Genomic DNA, 15,474 nt, shown 5'->3' with positions numbered 1-15,474 from the left:
CAGCCGTGGGCAAACTACGGCCTGTTTGAAATGAATAAAACTAAAAAAAAAAAAAAAGACCGTACCCTTTTATGTAATGATGTTTACTTTGAATTTATATTAGTTCACACAAACACTCCATCCATGTTTTTGTTCCAGCCATCCAGTCCAGTTTAAGAACCCATTGTGGCCCTCTAGTCAAAAAGTTTGCCCACCCCTGGTCTAGGAGGACTAAGTACCCACCTCTTTAAATCTCTCAGCTCCTCAATCATGCATCCTTTCACATTTTCTACCAATGTGATCAAAATCCCAAGAAAGAGGATCTTCATGCTGTGTTTGTGTATGTGTACACATATGTGTGGATGTACAAAAACTTCTTTTCTAACTCCCAAAACCACAAAAAATATATATATTTAGTGTAAAATCCTATTGAGACATTTCCCCAACCTCTTCGAGTTAACTACAAACAACAGGATTGCTTGAAAGATTCTTGGCAAAACTTAACATCTCCAAGAACTTGAACAAGGAAAGCCAGCCCATGAGCACACGTGCTTGATGCCCCTGAACTTGGAGCAGGTTCTCTGACCATCAGTAGTGGAGACAAGTGGTGACATTTCACCTCCCACCTCTCCCCTCTCTGCCTCTCACCCTCTGTATGATGTCGGTCTCACTGTGGGCCAATTAACACTGGGTTGATGTGAGGGGAGATTGCAGACCCCTTCACTCAGCAGGGAACTTACTGGGCTGCTGAACTAGGCCTTTGTGAGGGACTTGTTTCCCCTGACTCTCCTCCCCCACTGTGTAACTGCCCTGGGAGAAAAGGCTTACAGGGGAGTGGGTGTCCCTCACAGTTGAGGCTGGCCAATTCCTCACTTGCCTGTGAGTTCCCAGAGGAAATGCAAACAAACCAGACTACACTTGGCTGCTGGCCAGTGAATCTTTGAACTTCTTCAATAAGTCTTTAAAACTTTGGTTCTGACCCAAATCTTTTGCTCCAACATAAAAACTGCTGGGCCTCAAGTCTCTCTGTGTAGGGAAACAGTGTGTCTGTGGCATCTGAATAAGGGTGTTTATCTAAAAATGGTTCCTTGAGTTCTACCAGATTGTACAATGAGCTCACTGTGCCTCACCTTCCGCCTTCAAACCTTCCTGAATATCTAGTGTGTTCACCTACAGCCCTCCCCTCGGCTGTTGGGTGTATTTACTTGTGAATGTTCCTAACTCTGTCTTCTTTCTTTGTAAGCCCCCAATTGTGCTTTGTAAAAGGGCCCAGAGGTTGCTGAGTTTCCACTGAAACCAGGATGAGAGAGAACAAATGCTCCAGCGGGAGGCGTTTGGAAGGTATTGGCCGAGGGTATTCCCTATGCAAAGTGGCTGTGGAGCTACCCCTGTTACAAAAAACTTTTTTAATTTGAGAAATTGGGAAGATATAAAGTACAGTTTTTTCTTTTAGACTAAATGGTACATTAGTTGTTGTCGTCGTTCGTTGTTTTCATTCTGTCTTTGTTGCTTAGTTTCAAAGCAGATTATATGGCAGATACCTGCTCTCCAAAGCCACATATCCTGCCCTGATAAACAAGTCTCAAGGGAGAACCAAGTGTTCTAGACCAGGCTTTCCTCTGAGTCCCAAACCAATACCCTCCCCACCTTCACTCCCACACCCTCCTGGAAATACTATTATTGGGTTCACTGTAAGACCGAAAGGAAGCCAGTTGCCAGCGAACCACTAAGCAGAGTTTTTTTTTTAATCTACCCTCCCGCAGCATGGACATTCCTACAGCAACCAAATCCTCCCAGGGTGTCTCCTTAGGTACTAGACTTGAGACCTCCTCAACCTGAAACCTGACTGCTCCAGACCTACAGCAGATCTGGGGATGAGAGGCATCAAGCCAGTTCTCCCAAAGAGTCCTAAATAGCTTGAAATGTAAGTGGGAGCAAAGGAGGATTCCAGACTCAAGGAAGGAAGAGAAAATCACAGATAGCACCCTAGGCGTCTTTTTAAAGAAAATTAGAGTGATCAATAATTGTTAACCCACCCTAGCTGGTTTGGCTCAGTGAACAGAGCATCAGCTCTCAGACTGAAGAGTCCCAGGTTCGATTCTGATCAAGGGCACATACCTCAGTTGCAGGCTCCATCACCCACAGGGGTCAGGGAACATGCGGGAGGCAACCAATCGATGTCTCTTTCTCACATCCATGTTTCTCTCTGTGTGTCTCTCCCTTCCTTCCACTCTCTCTAAAAAACAATGGAAAAATGTCCTCAGGTGAGGATTAACCAAAAAAAAATTGTTAACCCATTTCCATAACTGCTCTCTTAATCAACACCTCCATAGAGTCAGGCCTGCTGTTCATTTTCATCTGAGTGACTTTTAGTGACCATAGCTGGAAACAGACTCCATTTCAGAATTAGTTTTCTTTATGGCACACTTCCAGCATGTCATAGGGCATTGAGTGTTGTGAAATAACATTTTGTGTTACCCTTAAAGTGTCAGCTTAAACTTATCCTATATAATAAAAGCCCAGCTACCAAATGGGGGAACGACCAGAATGACTGGTCGACCAGTCACTATGACGTGCACTGACCACCAGGGGGCAGATGCTCAAAGCAGGAGCTTCCCCCTGGTGGTCAGTGTGCTCCCACAGTGGGCTGATCCCCATAGGCCATGCCCCCCACCAGTGCACAAATCCCGTGCACCAGGCCTCTAGTATAATTGTTCTATTTTATTAGTAGTTATTGTTATTCTCTTACTGTGCCTAATTTACAAATTAAACTTTATCATAGCTTTGCAAGCATAGAAATAATATCATATATAAGGTTTGGTGCTATCCAAGGTTTCAGGCATCCACTAGGGGCCTTGGATGTTTCCCCCATGGATAAGAGGCACTACTGTACAATATTTATTTTATACACTGGTGGCCTGGTGCACGGATTCATGCACATTGAAAGGAATTAATTAGAGGAAATAGTTGGTTTTCAGACATATTCTGTCGCTGATGCTGGCTGTGGGGAGGAACCTCAAGGAATCGAGCTCCCTCCTCCCTCCTGTCAGGGTCCGGGGTGCAGGTGAACAGTGTGCAGGTGAAGAGTATTCAGGGCTGTCAGGGTGCCGGCAGAAGCTAACCAATGACTGACTCTGTGAGGAATCGGGCTCCCTCCTCCCTCCTGTCAGAGTCAGAAGTGGGGAGGGCCGACTGGGGGCAGGGCCGGCTGGGGGGAGAGGCTGCGGGAGGTTGGGGGAGCCAAGCCTGGATCCAGCTGGTTGGACTCCACAGTGCATGGGTAGGGTCACTAGGCCTGACTGGCAATCAGGACCTATCAGGGCTTTCCTTCCCCTAGCTGCCGGCAGCTGCCCCCACCCCCACTGCTGCCACTGCTTGCCATCTATACAGCGCCGTCCCCCCTTCCCCCCGCCAACGGTCACCTCCCTCTGTGGGCAACAGGTGTGGGGTGCAATTGCTTGGCTGGCCTGGGCCTCCCTCGGCAGGGCAATCGCTGGCTGGCCCTGCCCACCTGCCACAGCATCTCTGGCCGGTGGCCTGGGCCTCCCTCTATGGGGCAATCAATCGCAGAGTACCCCAATTGATTGCCCCGCAGAGGGTGGCCTGGGCCTCCCTCTTTGGGGCGATCACAGAGACCCCCCCCCCCCCCGATTGATCGCCCTGCCAGCCAGTGGCCTGGGCTCCCTGACCAATCACATCGCACCTGCCTTGGCTGGCCTGGTGCCAGTGCATGTCATAGCGTGGTCGTCCAGATGGTCATTCTGCTGTTTGGCCGTTCAGTATATTTGCAAATTACACTTTTATTATTATAGATATTTTTTACTTAACTGAAAGCAAGTTGCATACATGATGTCCCTTTATCCCTTTATCCCACTCCAGTGGATATTTCCTAAAAACCAAGCCATTTTCTAACTTAATCTCAGTACAGTTATGAAAATTAGGAAATTATCATTGATATAGTATTTTATCATCTGATCTCAGACATTATTCAGATTTCCTTCATTGTCCCAATAATGATCTTTTTAACAAAAGCAAATTTAAAGTACAGTATAAGAAACATAGTTAATAATCCTACATAATAAAAGGCTAATATGCAAATTGCCCCCTTGACTGGGAGTTCAACCAGGAGTTCAATCGTGAGTGTGACCAGAGGGCGGGGCCAGCCAGCCAACCACCTATGGCCCCTCCCCCTGGCCGTCCCCATCCCGATCGGCTCCCCTGACCCTGATCAGGGGCAGGGCCGGCCAGACAACTGCCTGCAGCCTCCCGCCCCCTCCCCGCCCCCCAGCTGGCCCCGCCCCCAATCGGCCACCCCACCTTGATCGGGGTGGGGCCAGCCTGCCAAACGCCCATGGCCCCTCCCCCCAGCTGGCTCTGATCGGGACAGGCGGGCTGGACCCCACCTGTGCACGAATTTGTGCACCGGGCCTCTAGTATGTACATAAATGTGCTGGGCCTAGTATTTCATGAGACCACCAAATCATTTACAAAGATGGACAGCATCACCAGAGAAAAGAGGAGCTTCCAAAGATGCCTGCTCCTCACATTCCCTATTTAGGCATCCTTTTTCTTTTTAGATGTGGCGATAATCACATCATCTTCCCACCACCCCCAAGAAGGGTTTACTTTAACCACCCATAAAACAACTTCATATTCTATCATAATATTTGTGGATTATATGTGATACTTGACCTCATTTTGTTCTGTTTTCATTTTTTCTGTACCCATTATATTCAGATATTTACATAGAAATTTCTAAACTTGGCCAGAATGCTGACAGAGCAGACAAGTTATGTGAGCAGATGAAATAACATATTCATGGATATTTATGATGTTGTAACTTTCTAAAATGCTGTGAAGTCAACTCCTCATACAAAGATAATATTGCTAGTGCTGGTATTTATGGCAAGTCATAAATGAAAAGGTGGGGTGCCTATTTTGGGTAATGGCTGCTTTTAGGGCTTTGGAAGAATCAATCCCTCACTGTAGGTCACTTTGACATTACTCTCTCCTATCGAGAATTTCAGGATGGCAGTTTGAGAGCAGGCTGATCTTGGACGGAGGCAGCCCAGGCTACATGTAAAGGGGTGCAGTCATTGTCACCTGCCCAGGTAAAGAGTGGTTTCTGCTGTCCTACCTCGGCTGCATTGAGGTAGGTGGGGAGTCACACTGTGCACTCGCTTCTGCTTCTATCCTTGTGCTAGTTATCCCCACAAGAGCTAGGACCTCATTGCTCTGGAGCTCAAACACAATTACAGAAATACAGAAAATCCAGTGAGGGATGGCTCAATGTCCCTAAGGAGATTACTACCATGGGGTGAAGGTGAAGTGGGCAACATTAAGCACAAAAGAATTATGACCAAAAGAAAACAGGGGAGCTGTCTGAACCAACCAACGTTCAATCAGAAAAACAAAAAGCACTCCAGACATTTCAAACAGAGAGGGTTTAGTACAGGGAATTGATTACCAAGTTGATGAAAGAGCTAAGAAGCCTAACAGGATACAGTAATGCACCCCAGAGATTGGCAATAACCATGAATCCAAATTCCACCAATCTTTAGGGCTGGAGAGACCAAGCAAAGGAGGCAATGTTACTTGCTCTCAGGAGCAAGGGCATCCAGTTTGGATAAAAATGTGAAGTAGATTTTGAGTACATTCCAACCTCCATTTCCATGTAACCCCCTTTTTCAGGACTCCCAGCCGGGGGGGGGGGGGGGGCAAAGCTTTCTTTATAGATTACTTAAAAGGTCAAAGAAAGCCATTGTACCTCATCAGTCTAGATTCCATTAGGTAACAAAGAAATGCCAGATCCTCTTAGGTCTTTGAATAAATATAAAGGAGAGTAACAAATACAAGTGTGGCAAAAGTAGGCTTATAGTTGTTTGTGAAACAGTTTATTCTTTTTTTAAAATATATTTTTATTGATTTCAAAGAGGAAGGGAGAGGAAGAGGGAGGGAGAAACATCAATGATGAGAGAGAATCATTGACCAGCTGCCTCCTGCATGCGCCACACTAAGGATCGAGCCCTCAACCTGGGCATATGTCCTAACTGGGAATTGAACCATGACCTCCTGGTTCATAGGTCGACACTCAACCACTGAGCCATGCGGGCTGGGCTGAAACAGTTTATTCTTGCATTATTTTGCATATAAACTGTAAATCTACTTTTGCCTCATCCTGTATATATTGTTATTAACATAATAATCATTTATCCTATATAATAAAAGGCTAATATGCAAATCAATCGAATGATGGAACGACCAGTTGCTATAACATGCACTGACCACCAGGGGGCAGACGCTCAATGCAGGAGCTGCTCCCTGATGGTCAGTGCGCTCCCACGGGGGAGCACCGCTCAGCCAGAAGCTGGGCTCATGGCTGGCGAGCGCAGCGGCAGTGGCGGGAGTCTCTACCACCTCCGTGGCAGCACTAAGGAGCAGCAAGGGATCCCAGACATCCCCCGAGGGCTCCCAGACTGTGAGAGGGCACAGGCTGGGCTGAGGGACCACCCTTCCCCCCTCCTCCAGGAGTGCACAAATTTCGTGCACTGCGCCTCTAATATTAATATAAAAACATAAAAGATTTTTTCAACCTTTGCCCCTGCCCTCACCTACCCGAAGCTGGCTCTCTCCCATAGTCCATCAGAAGTACGGAGACCAGATGTCATGGTTTGCCAGGGACAACTGTAATACACTTATTGTCCTGGTATCCCATCTTTTTAGTATGTGTCCTGGAATTTTCATCTCTTTGAAGAGCTAAAACTTGAAAATGCTAAGAAGGAAATATAGGTGAAAAATCTGTGTGACCGTGGATTAAGCAACATTTTCTTGGATATGACACCAAATGCACAAGCAACTGAACAAAAAATTAAAAACCTTTGTGCTTTCAAAGGACGCTATTAAGAAAGTTGGAAAACAACCCACAGAATGGGGAAAATATTTGCAAATCATACATCTGATAAGGGTCTAGTACAGGGGTGGGCAAACTTTTTGACTCGAGGGCCACAATGGGTTCTTAAACTGGACCGGAGGGCCGGAACTAAAGCATGGATGGAGTGTTTGTGTGAACTAATATAAATTCAAAGTAAACATCATTACATAAAAGGGTATGGTCTTTTTTTTTTTAGTTTTATTCATTCATTCACGGCTGGTCTAGTATCTAGAATATCTAAAGAACTTATAGCTAAACCATAAAACAAGTAACCCAATTTAAAAGTGGGGAAAGGATTACTGATATTTCTCCATGGTGTTAAGCACATGAAAGGATGCTCAACATCATAAAATTAGGGAAATGCAATCAAAACCAATGAGATGCCACTTCACCCCTAGGATGGATATATATAAATAATAGACAATAACAAGTGTTGCTGAGGATGTGGAAATATTTGAATACATTGCTCTATAGGCCACGCCCACCTTGTTCTCCAATGGGGGGTCTGGGGGCAACATGGGAAGCCTGGTGTGACCACTGGCACTTGTTCCCTCTCCTCTCTAGGCTTCTGGGACTGGCAACCACACCTCCCTTGGACCAGACAGTAAACCTCAAAATGTGGCCTCAGACAGCCGGCCCCACCCCTGGCCGAGAGATGCATCCTGAACTCCAGTCCTACAGCACTGGGCTTGTTCCCAGCACTCTGGACAGGAGCTGGTGGTCTGATGATTCTATATTGTGCCCTGTTGGGAGCAGGCAGGGCACATTAGCTGAGAGACTTTATATTCAAAGGGTCTCAAATTGATGTAACTGAAATAATTCATTTATTTTAAAAAGGTATTTCATGTATATAAATAAAAGAGTTAATAATTTCAAACACATTTATTTCATTAAATAATTATACATATACTTGTGAGTGTATCTGTGTATGTATTCTAGATTAATCTGATTATCACTTACTTTTAGGTGAGGGTTGTTCTAATACGAAATACACACAAAATATCAGTGAATAATCAATTGTCAATGAATGACTCATTGAAAATAGTATTCCTCTGGATTCACAATTACCTGCTTCAATTAAATAAAGTAATTGTAGCATAACTTAATTTCCTGACAACTGGCAAATTAATCTAAAATTTAAAAAATGGCTGAGAACCAAGATGGCGGCATAGGTTAACGCCGGAGTTTGCTGCTTTGAACAACTACTTCAAAAGTGAAACCAAAAAACGGAAGGGACATCACCCAGAACCACAGGAACGCTGGCTGAGTGGAAGTCCTACAACTAGGAGGAAAGAGAAACACATACGGACACTCAGAGGAGGCGCAGTGCTGAAGTCAAATTCTGAGGTGCGGAGTGCGCGGAGCGGGCCGGCGGCGGAGGGCGCGGTTGGCGTTTTCAATCGGGAGGGAGTCGCAGACTCTGAGCTCCAGATCCGGGCGAGTCTTTAGGGACCCAGACTCAAACGGGAGAAGCGGGACTGTCTGGCTTCGGTCAGAGCGAGTGCAGCTTTCTCTCTGAGCTTTGCAGCGGGTGCTGGGACTCAGAGAGGCAGAGCCCCTGGGGACAGGACTGAGAGCCGCCATAACTGCTCTCTCCGGCCCACCCTGTTGATCCTGTGCGACCCGCCCCGCCCAAGCCCTGCACACAGGCATTTGCCGGATAGCCTCAGGCAAACGCCAGATTAGCACCTCCCTAGGGGACAGAAGTTCTCTCACTGCTGACACAGCTGATTCTCATAGCCACTTGGCCTGGAGGTGAAACCCTCCCTGGAATTAGCTACAACAATCAAGATTTAACTATAAGACTGCTAACAAAGACCACTAGGGGGTGCACCAAGGAAGCATAACAAAATGCGGAGACAAAGAAACAGGACAAAATTGTCAATGGAAGATATAGAGTTCAGAACCACACTTTTAAGGTCTCTCAAGAACTGTTTAGAAGCCGCCGATAAACTTAATGAGATCTACAAGAAAACTAATAAGACCCTCGATCTTATATTGGGGAACCAACTAGAAATTAAGCATACACGGACTGAAATAACGAATATTATACAGACTCCCGACAGCAGACCAGAGGAGCGCAAGAATCAAGTCAATGATTTGAAATGCGAGCAAGCAAAAAACACCCAACCGGAAAAGCAAAATGAAAAAAGAATCCAAAAATGCGAGGATAGTGTAAGGAGCCTCTGGGACAGCTTCAAGCGTACCAACATCAGAATTATAGGGGTGCCAGAAGATGAGAGAGAGCAAGATATTGAAAACCTATTTGAAGAAATAATGACAGAAAACTTCCCCCACCTGGTGAAAGAAATGGACTTACAGGTCCAAGAAGCGCGGAGAACCCCAAACAAAAGGAATCCAAAGAGGACCACACCAAGACACATCATAATTAAAATGCCAAGAGCAAAAGATAAAGAGAGAATCTTAAAAACAGCAAGAGAAAGAAACTCAGTTACCTACAAGGGAATACCCATACAACTGTCAGCTGATTTCTCAACAGAAACTTTGCAGGCCAGAAGGGAGTGGCAAGAAATATTCAAAGTGATGAATACCAAGAACCTACAACCAAGATTACTTTATCCAGCAAAGCTATCATTCAGAATTGAAGGTCAGATAAAGAGCTTCACAGATAAGGAAAAGCTAAAGGAGTTCATCACCACCAAACCAGGATTATATGAAATGCTGAAAGGTATCCTTTAAGAAGGGGAAGAGGAAGAAAAAGGTAAAGATACAAATTATGAACAACAAATATGCATCTATCAACAAGTGAATCTAAGAATCAAGTGAATAAATAATCTGATGAACAGAATGAACTGTTGATTATAATAGAATCAGGGACATAGAAAGGGAATGGACTGACTATTCCTGGGGGGGAAAGGGGTGTGGGAGATGAGGGAAGAGACTGGACAAAAATCGTGCACCTATGGATGAGGACAGTGGGTGGGGAGTGAGGGCGGAGGGTGGGGCGGGAACTGGGAGGAGGGGAGTTATGGGGGGGGAAAAAAGAGGAACAAATGTAATAATCTGAACAATAAAGATTTAATTAAAAATAAAATAAAAATTAAAATTTAAAAAATGACTGTAATTTCTCAATTTTCTTTAGACTACCTAGATTCTCAGCATTCAGAACAGCTTTAAATCTGGAAGTAACCAAGAAAAGAAAATGTAAAACGTGTCTCTCTCTAGCAAAAAAGGATGAACCCATCCAGTGACAGGCATGTGAATCTGCTCACATGAGTTATGGCACCTTCTAGTTGGCAGAACTCCCAGCTGCTTCTCACCAAAACCAAGAGGTATGGAAGGAAAAAAAACTGAAATAAAATAGGCAGAGGATATTTAAGGACAATCATAATATCCCAGTCTAAGTACTATCTCTACTGCTATATATCTGTATGACCTTAGGAAAGTCACTTAAGTTCTCTGAGCCTCAATTTTCTCATTAATAAGATAGGAAAACAGCCCAGCTGGTGTGGCTCAGTTGGTTGAGCAAGGTCCCATACACCAAAAGGTTGCCAGTTGATTCCTGGTTAGTGCACATCCCCAGGTTGCAGGCTCAATCCCTAATAGGGGATATACAGGAGGCAGCTGATAGATGCAGCTCTTACATGGATGTTTCTCTCTCTCTCTCTCTTCCCCTCTCTCTAAAAATAAATAAAAATATCTTTTTTAAAAAATAGGAAAATAGTATCTGTGTTCAGGGATTTAGGGAAATCAAGCACATGACTGTGTTTGGATTAGCTTTTCATCCAGTGGCACTCAATAAATGTTTCCTTGTTTTTGTAATGACAAATTAATTTCTTTGGAGACCTTTAGGATTTAATTAGGGATTATTATTCTAGACTAGAAGCCTGGTGCACAAAATTCGTGCACTTGGGGGGGCGGGCGCCTCAGCCCAGCCTGCATTCTTTTGCAGTCCAGGAGCCCTCAGGGGATGTCCAACTGCTACGGAGGCAGGAGAGGCTCCCACCACCGCTGCTGCGCTCACCAGCCATGAACCCAGCTCAAGGCTTCTGGCTAAGCAGGGCTCCCCCTGTGAAAGTGCACTGACCACCAGGGGTCAGCTCCTGCGTTGAGCATCTGCCCCCTGGTGGTCAGTGCATGTGATAGCAACCAGTCATTCTGCCATTCAGTCAATTTGCATATTAGCCTTTTATTATATAAGCTAGCAGATAAATTATAGAGAGAGGTAAGACTGAGGGGTACTTGCAGTCTTCAAGCTGGGAACCCTCTAATGTGAGGGAGTTTGATACTTTAAACCAACTTTGTACTCCTTAAGATAGAGGGCAAATAGGCTCATTTCAAATAGCTAACTCAGACTAACCAGTGATGGATGCCTGAAGAGATGTGGTTAGGAAGGAAACTGAGTCTTGAGTCCAGTGGTAGGAGGAATGTGGTAGGTTGCAATGTCTGCCTTGAGCTCAGAAGAGGAAGTGAGGGCACCTTCCATTCCTGATCTTCTATGAACAAAGGACACACCTGCCATTGGCTGTGGTAGCCATCTTCCAAGAGAAACTCAGACAAGTAATACTACTTCTTAAACCAAGAAATAATTTAGTAGAGAATCACTTCATTTAAAGAAAAATCTAACAGAAATGCCAAGACTGGTCAGATCCACAGCGTGACAAGGACACCATGAATACAGAGGAAGAGGTTGGGAAGGGAAACTCTGTTGTGCAGCCCAGGAGCTAACAACACTTTCAACATGTGTAACTTTCATGTCTGTTAGGAAACTTTAAAAATAAGAACGCTCTCCAAAAAAACAAACAAAAAGCCCCTATTATTATGCACAGACAAATCAGTAGTTCAAAGTCCACAGTATTCTCCCAGAAAGAAAATTCCCAAATACCACTCCCGATGCCAGGGAGAGTTCAGCTCAGACCAGCCCACCATAGAATTCTTAGCCTGAGGCTGCCTCTGCTTGTGCCCTCCTGGCTAGTCAGGCAGTGCTTGTGGATGCAAAACTTCAAAGGCTTCATTCTGATGAGATTTCAGAAGTCGTTTTCTACTCCACTCTGCTTTCTTAACACCTTACTGCCATGCCAAACACATAAGGGGCTCTTACTTTTTATCCTAATTGAACTTTCTGAAGGTAGGCTTATATCTTTAACTAGGAGCCCAGTGCACAAATTTGTGCACCTTGAAAGGAACTATGGGCTGTGAGGCTTCGGTGGGCACAGAGGCGGGTCTCGGCCCATCCGCCATGCCCCCTCCCGCCACGGCCCCGGTCCCCTGTCTGCCGGCAGCCCCACTCCCGCTGCCACCATTCCCATGTACTGATGGCGCCGGCCCTGCTCGCCCCCACTGACAGTGCGGAGCAACTGGGGCCAGCGCCAGCAGCGGGTGCAAGTGGGGCCGGCACCGTCAGTGGGTGCAAGCAGCAGTCGCTGCCCCGATCGCCCCTCAGGAGCAGGGGGAGGTGGAGAAACCCTCAGGGGCAATCGGGGCTGGCAGCTGCCACTCGCACCTGCTGACAGCGCCCAGCAATTGGGACCAACGCTGGGCACTGGCAGCAGGTGCATGCGGGGGCTCCGGCACCGGCTGCAGGTGCGAGCATGGCCAGCGCCAGCAGTGAGTGCAATCAGTGGCTCCGGCACCAGCTGTGGATGTGAGCGAGGCCTAAACAGGCAGTCAGACATCCCTCTCACAATCTGGGACTGCTGGCCCCTAACTGCCCCCCTGCCAGCCTGATCACCCCTAACCACCTCTGCCTGCCAGCCTGGTCGCCCCCAACTGCCCCCCACCCTGGTTGCCTGCAATTGCCACTCCCCCTGCCAGCCTGGTCGCCCCCAACTGCCCCCCACCCTGCTGGCCTGGTCACCCCACACAGCCTGCTGTTCAGTTGTTTGGTCATCCCTTACTAACCCCTCTGCCGGCCTGGTCACCCCACGCAGCCTGCTGTTTGGTCATCTGTCCAGTTGTTTTGGTCATGACAGCCCCTGGCTTTTTATATATTAGGATAACCTGACCAAACCTAAAATATACAGAGAAGGGTTCTGTGTCTACACACAGTAATACATATCTCTTTCTCCCAAATTCTATATGGAATTTGATCAAGGGCCTCAGGAATTCCTAGAACAGGATAGGGATGTGTCCCTCACAAAAGTATAACCTGGCTGGGGCACTAACCCTTCTGGCCAAGAGTAACAAAGACTGGATTTACCCTCCTGCCTTAAACAACTAAGAAACTAGAGAAATTATATGAAATCATGAATTTTTTAGGAATTGAAAACTAATCAACACAGGACTGATTTCCCTGAGAGACAGAAACAAGAACAAGGCAAGGCCCGTGACTGCCCCAGCTTACTGCCTACATGCAGTTTCCAGGGCACAAGATAAAGAGGAAAAATTCTAAGAGTTCAGGGAGGCAAGGATGGCTAGAATTTGGGGTGGAAATAGTTTATGTTTCCACCAGCCACAGTGCCATCATGATACAGAGGTAGAATCCTCAGATGGGTGTTGTCTTAGTGGGGATATAGTATCACTAGACTAAAGGCTGCTCTAGACTCAACATAATAAAGTTTATAGGCAGCTCTTGAAATGAGCAAACTCCAAGTGATCGAACTGTGCACCAAAACAAACTCTAACACTACATAAAAGAATACAGTAAAATCCAGCACCCAACAGGGTAAAACTCACAATGTCTGACATCTAGTAAAAATCACTAGGCGTGCAAAAAGGCAGGAAAATGTGACCAATAACTAGGAGAAAATGCAATCAGCAGAAACAGACCCGGGCCCCATTATGCAGTGGTTAGCATTCTGGACTCTGAAAAAGACAGAAAGCACAGAGATGCCAGAATTATCCAACAAAAACATTACAACAGCTATTACAAATACACTCCACAAGTTTAAGAAAGTAGTAGGAAACATAAGCATGTTGAAGAGAGAAATTGAAGATACAAGAAGGACCCAAATAGGAACCTCTAGAGATGAAAATTATTATATCTGAACTGAAAAACATATTAATAGCAGTTTAGACAAAGGTAAGTTAGATATAGAAAAGAGACAAACACAGGAACAAATAAAAATTCTTCCAGAAGTAGAGGGAAATTCTTTCTTTTAAGAAGACATAATTCTCTCTGAGTTGCCATTAAAGTTTAAGAATAATGGATTTAATGTTAGGATTAGCAGTAAGGGATAGAATAATCACTGATTGCTTTTTCTAGATTTAATCTTTACAGGACTATACATTGAGATTTTTTAAGTAAAAAATATGCCATTATTGATTTCAGAGAGAGGGAGAGAGAGAAACATCAATGATGAGAGAATCATTGACCAGCTGCCTCCCACACACCCCTACTGGGGATTGAGCCCACAACCCGGGCATGTGCCCTGGCCAGGAATAGAACAGATGACCTCCTGGTTCACTGGTTGACACTCAACCACTGAGCCACACCGGTCGGGATAAATTGAGATCTTGGTTAAACATTAGATCCAAGAGAGGACCATCCAATAGAAATATAATGAAATGCAGTCACATATGTAAGTTTAAATTTTTCTAGCAGCCACAGTAAAAAAATAATAAGAAACATGTAAAATTAATATTTATGTGTTTACTATTTTACATTTTTGTACTAAATATTTAAAATCCAATGTTTATTTTATACTTAGAACACGTCTCAATTCTGACTAGCCACATTTCCAGAGTTCAGTTACCACACACGGCCAGCGGCTAACGTATTGGACAGCATGGGTCAGCAGTTGCATCAATCAGGGTAAAGCTGGGTGCTGAAACAAACCCCAAAATCCCAGTGGCTCAACACAACCCAATAGTTATTCTTAATTCAGGTTACAGTCCAAGGAGGTTGACAGGGAAAGAACTCTGCTTCCGCCCCAAACCCGAGCTTCTTCCAGCCAGTGGCTCCACTGTCTCCTTTCTGGAGACTGTCACTGGACTTGCTTCATCCATCACCTGATGAACAAAGGTAAGGAATGCCACTGAAGGAGCAGCAGCTACCAGCTCACAATCTCCACATGGCTAATCACAACTATACAAGAGCCCAGCCAAACCACATACACATTTAAGATCTCTGCTCTCTCCTATTACATCACCAAAGAATGGAAGGGAAAGGAGAAGAGTGAAATGTCACATCTTGTGGATGGTTCACTGTGAAAAGTCTTTGGAAAGGAGAGAAACTAAAACTGAGCAAATGATGTGTTTCCTTCTCCACAGGCAGTGGTAGTCTTGCTGCCCCATCTTCTCCAAAGAAGATACAACAGAGATTAACATATTGTAATTATTATAGATAATCCTATGTCATAAAAGGCTAATATGAGTGACTTAATAAACTATCAATAAGGGGAAACGATTGTTATACCACTTAGATCAAAAAATAACACTTTGCCAGTCACACAAAAAGCCCCATTCCAATCATCATTTCCTGCCCCCAAAATAATACTACCGAGGCTGTTAATTCAATCACTTTCTTGTATTTCTTTTAGTTTTAATACCCAGCTGTGCATCCCTGGACACTATAGTCTTGCCCATTTTTAAGAAACTTGATATGTCCCTTTTAATCTGAAGATTCCTCTTCATGCCTTTCTTTTCCTCATCTGTTGAAGAAC

This window comes from Myotis myotis, unplaced genomic scaffold (genome assembly GCF_014108235.1).
Source record: "Myotis myotis isolate mMyoMyo1 unplaced genomic scaffold, mMyoMyo1.p scaffold_m19_p_1, whole genome shotgun sequence".
Lineage (NCBI taxonomy): Eukaryota > Metazoa > Chordata > Mammalia > Chiroptera > Vespertilionidae > Myotis > Myotis myotis.
This window is presented reverse-complemented; position numbering follows the sequence as displayed.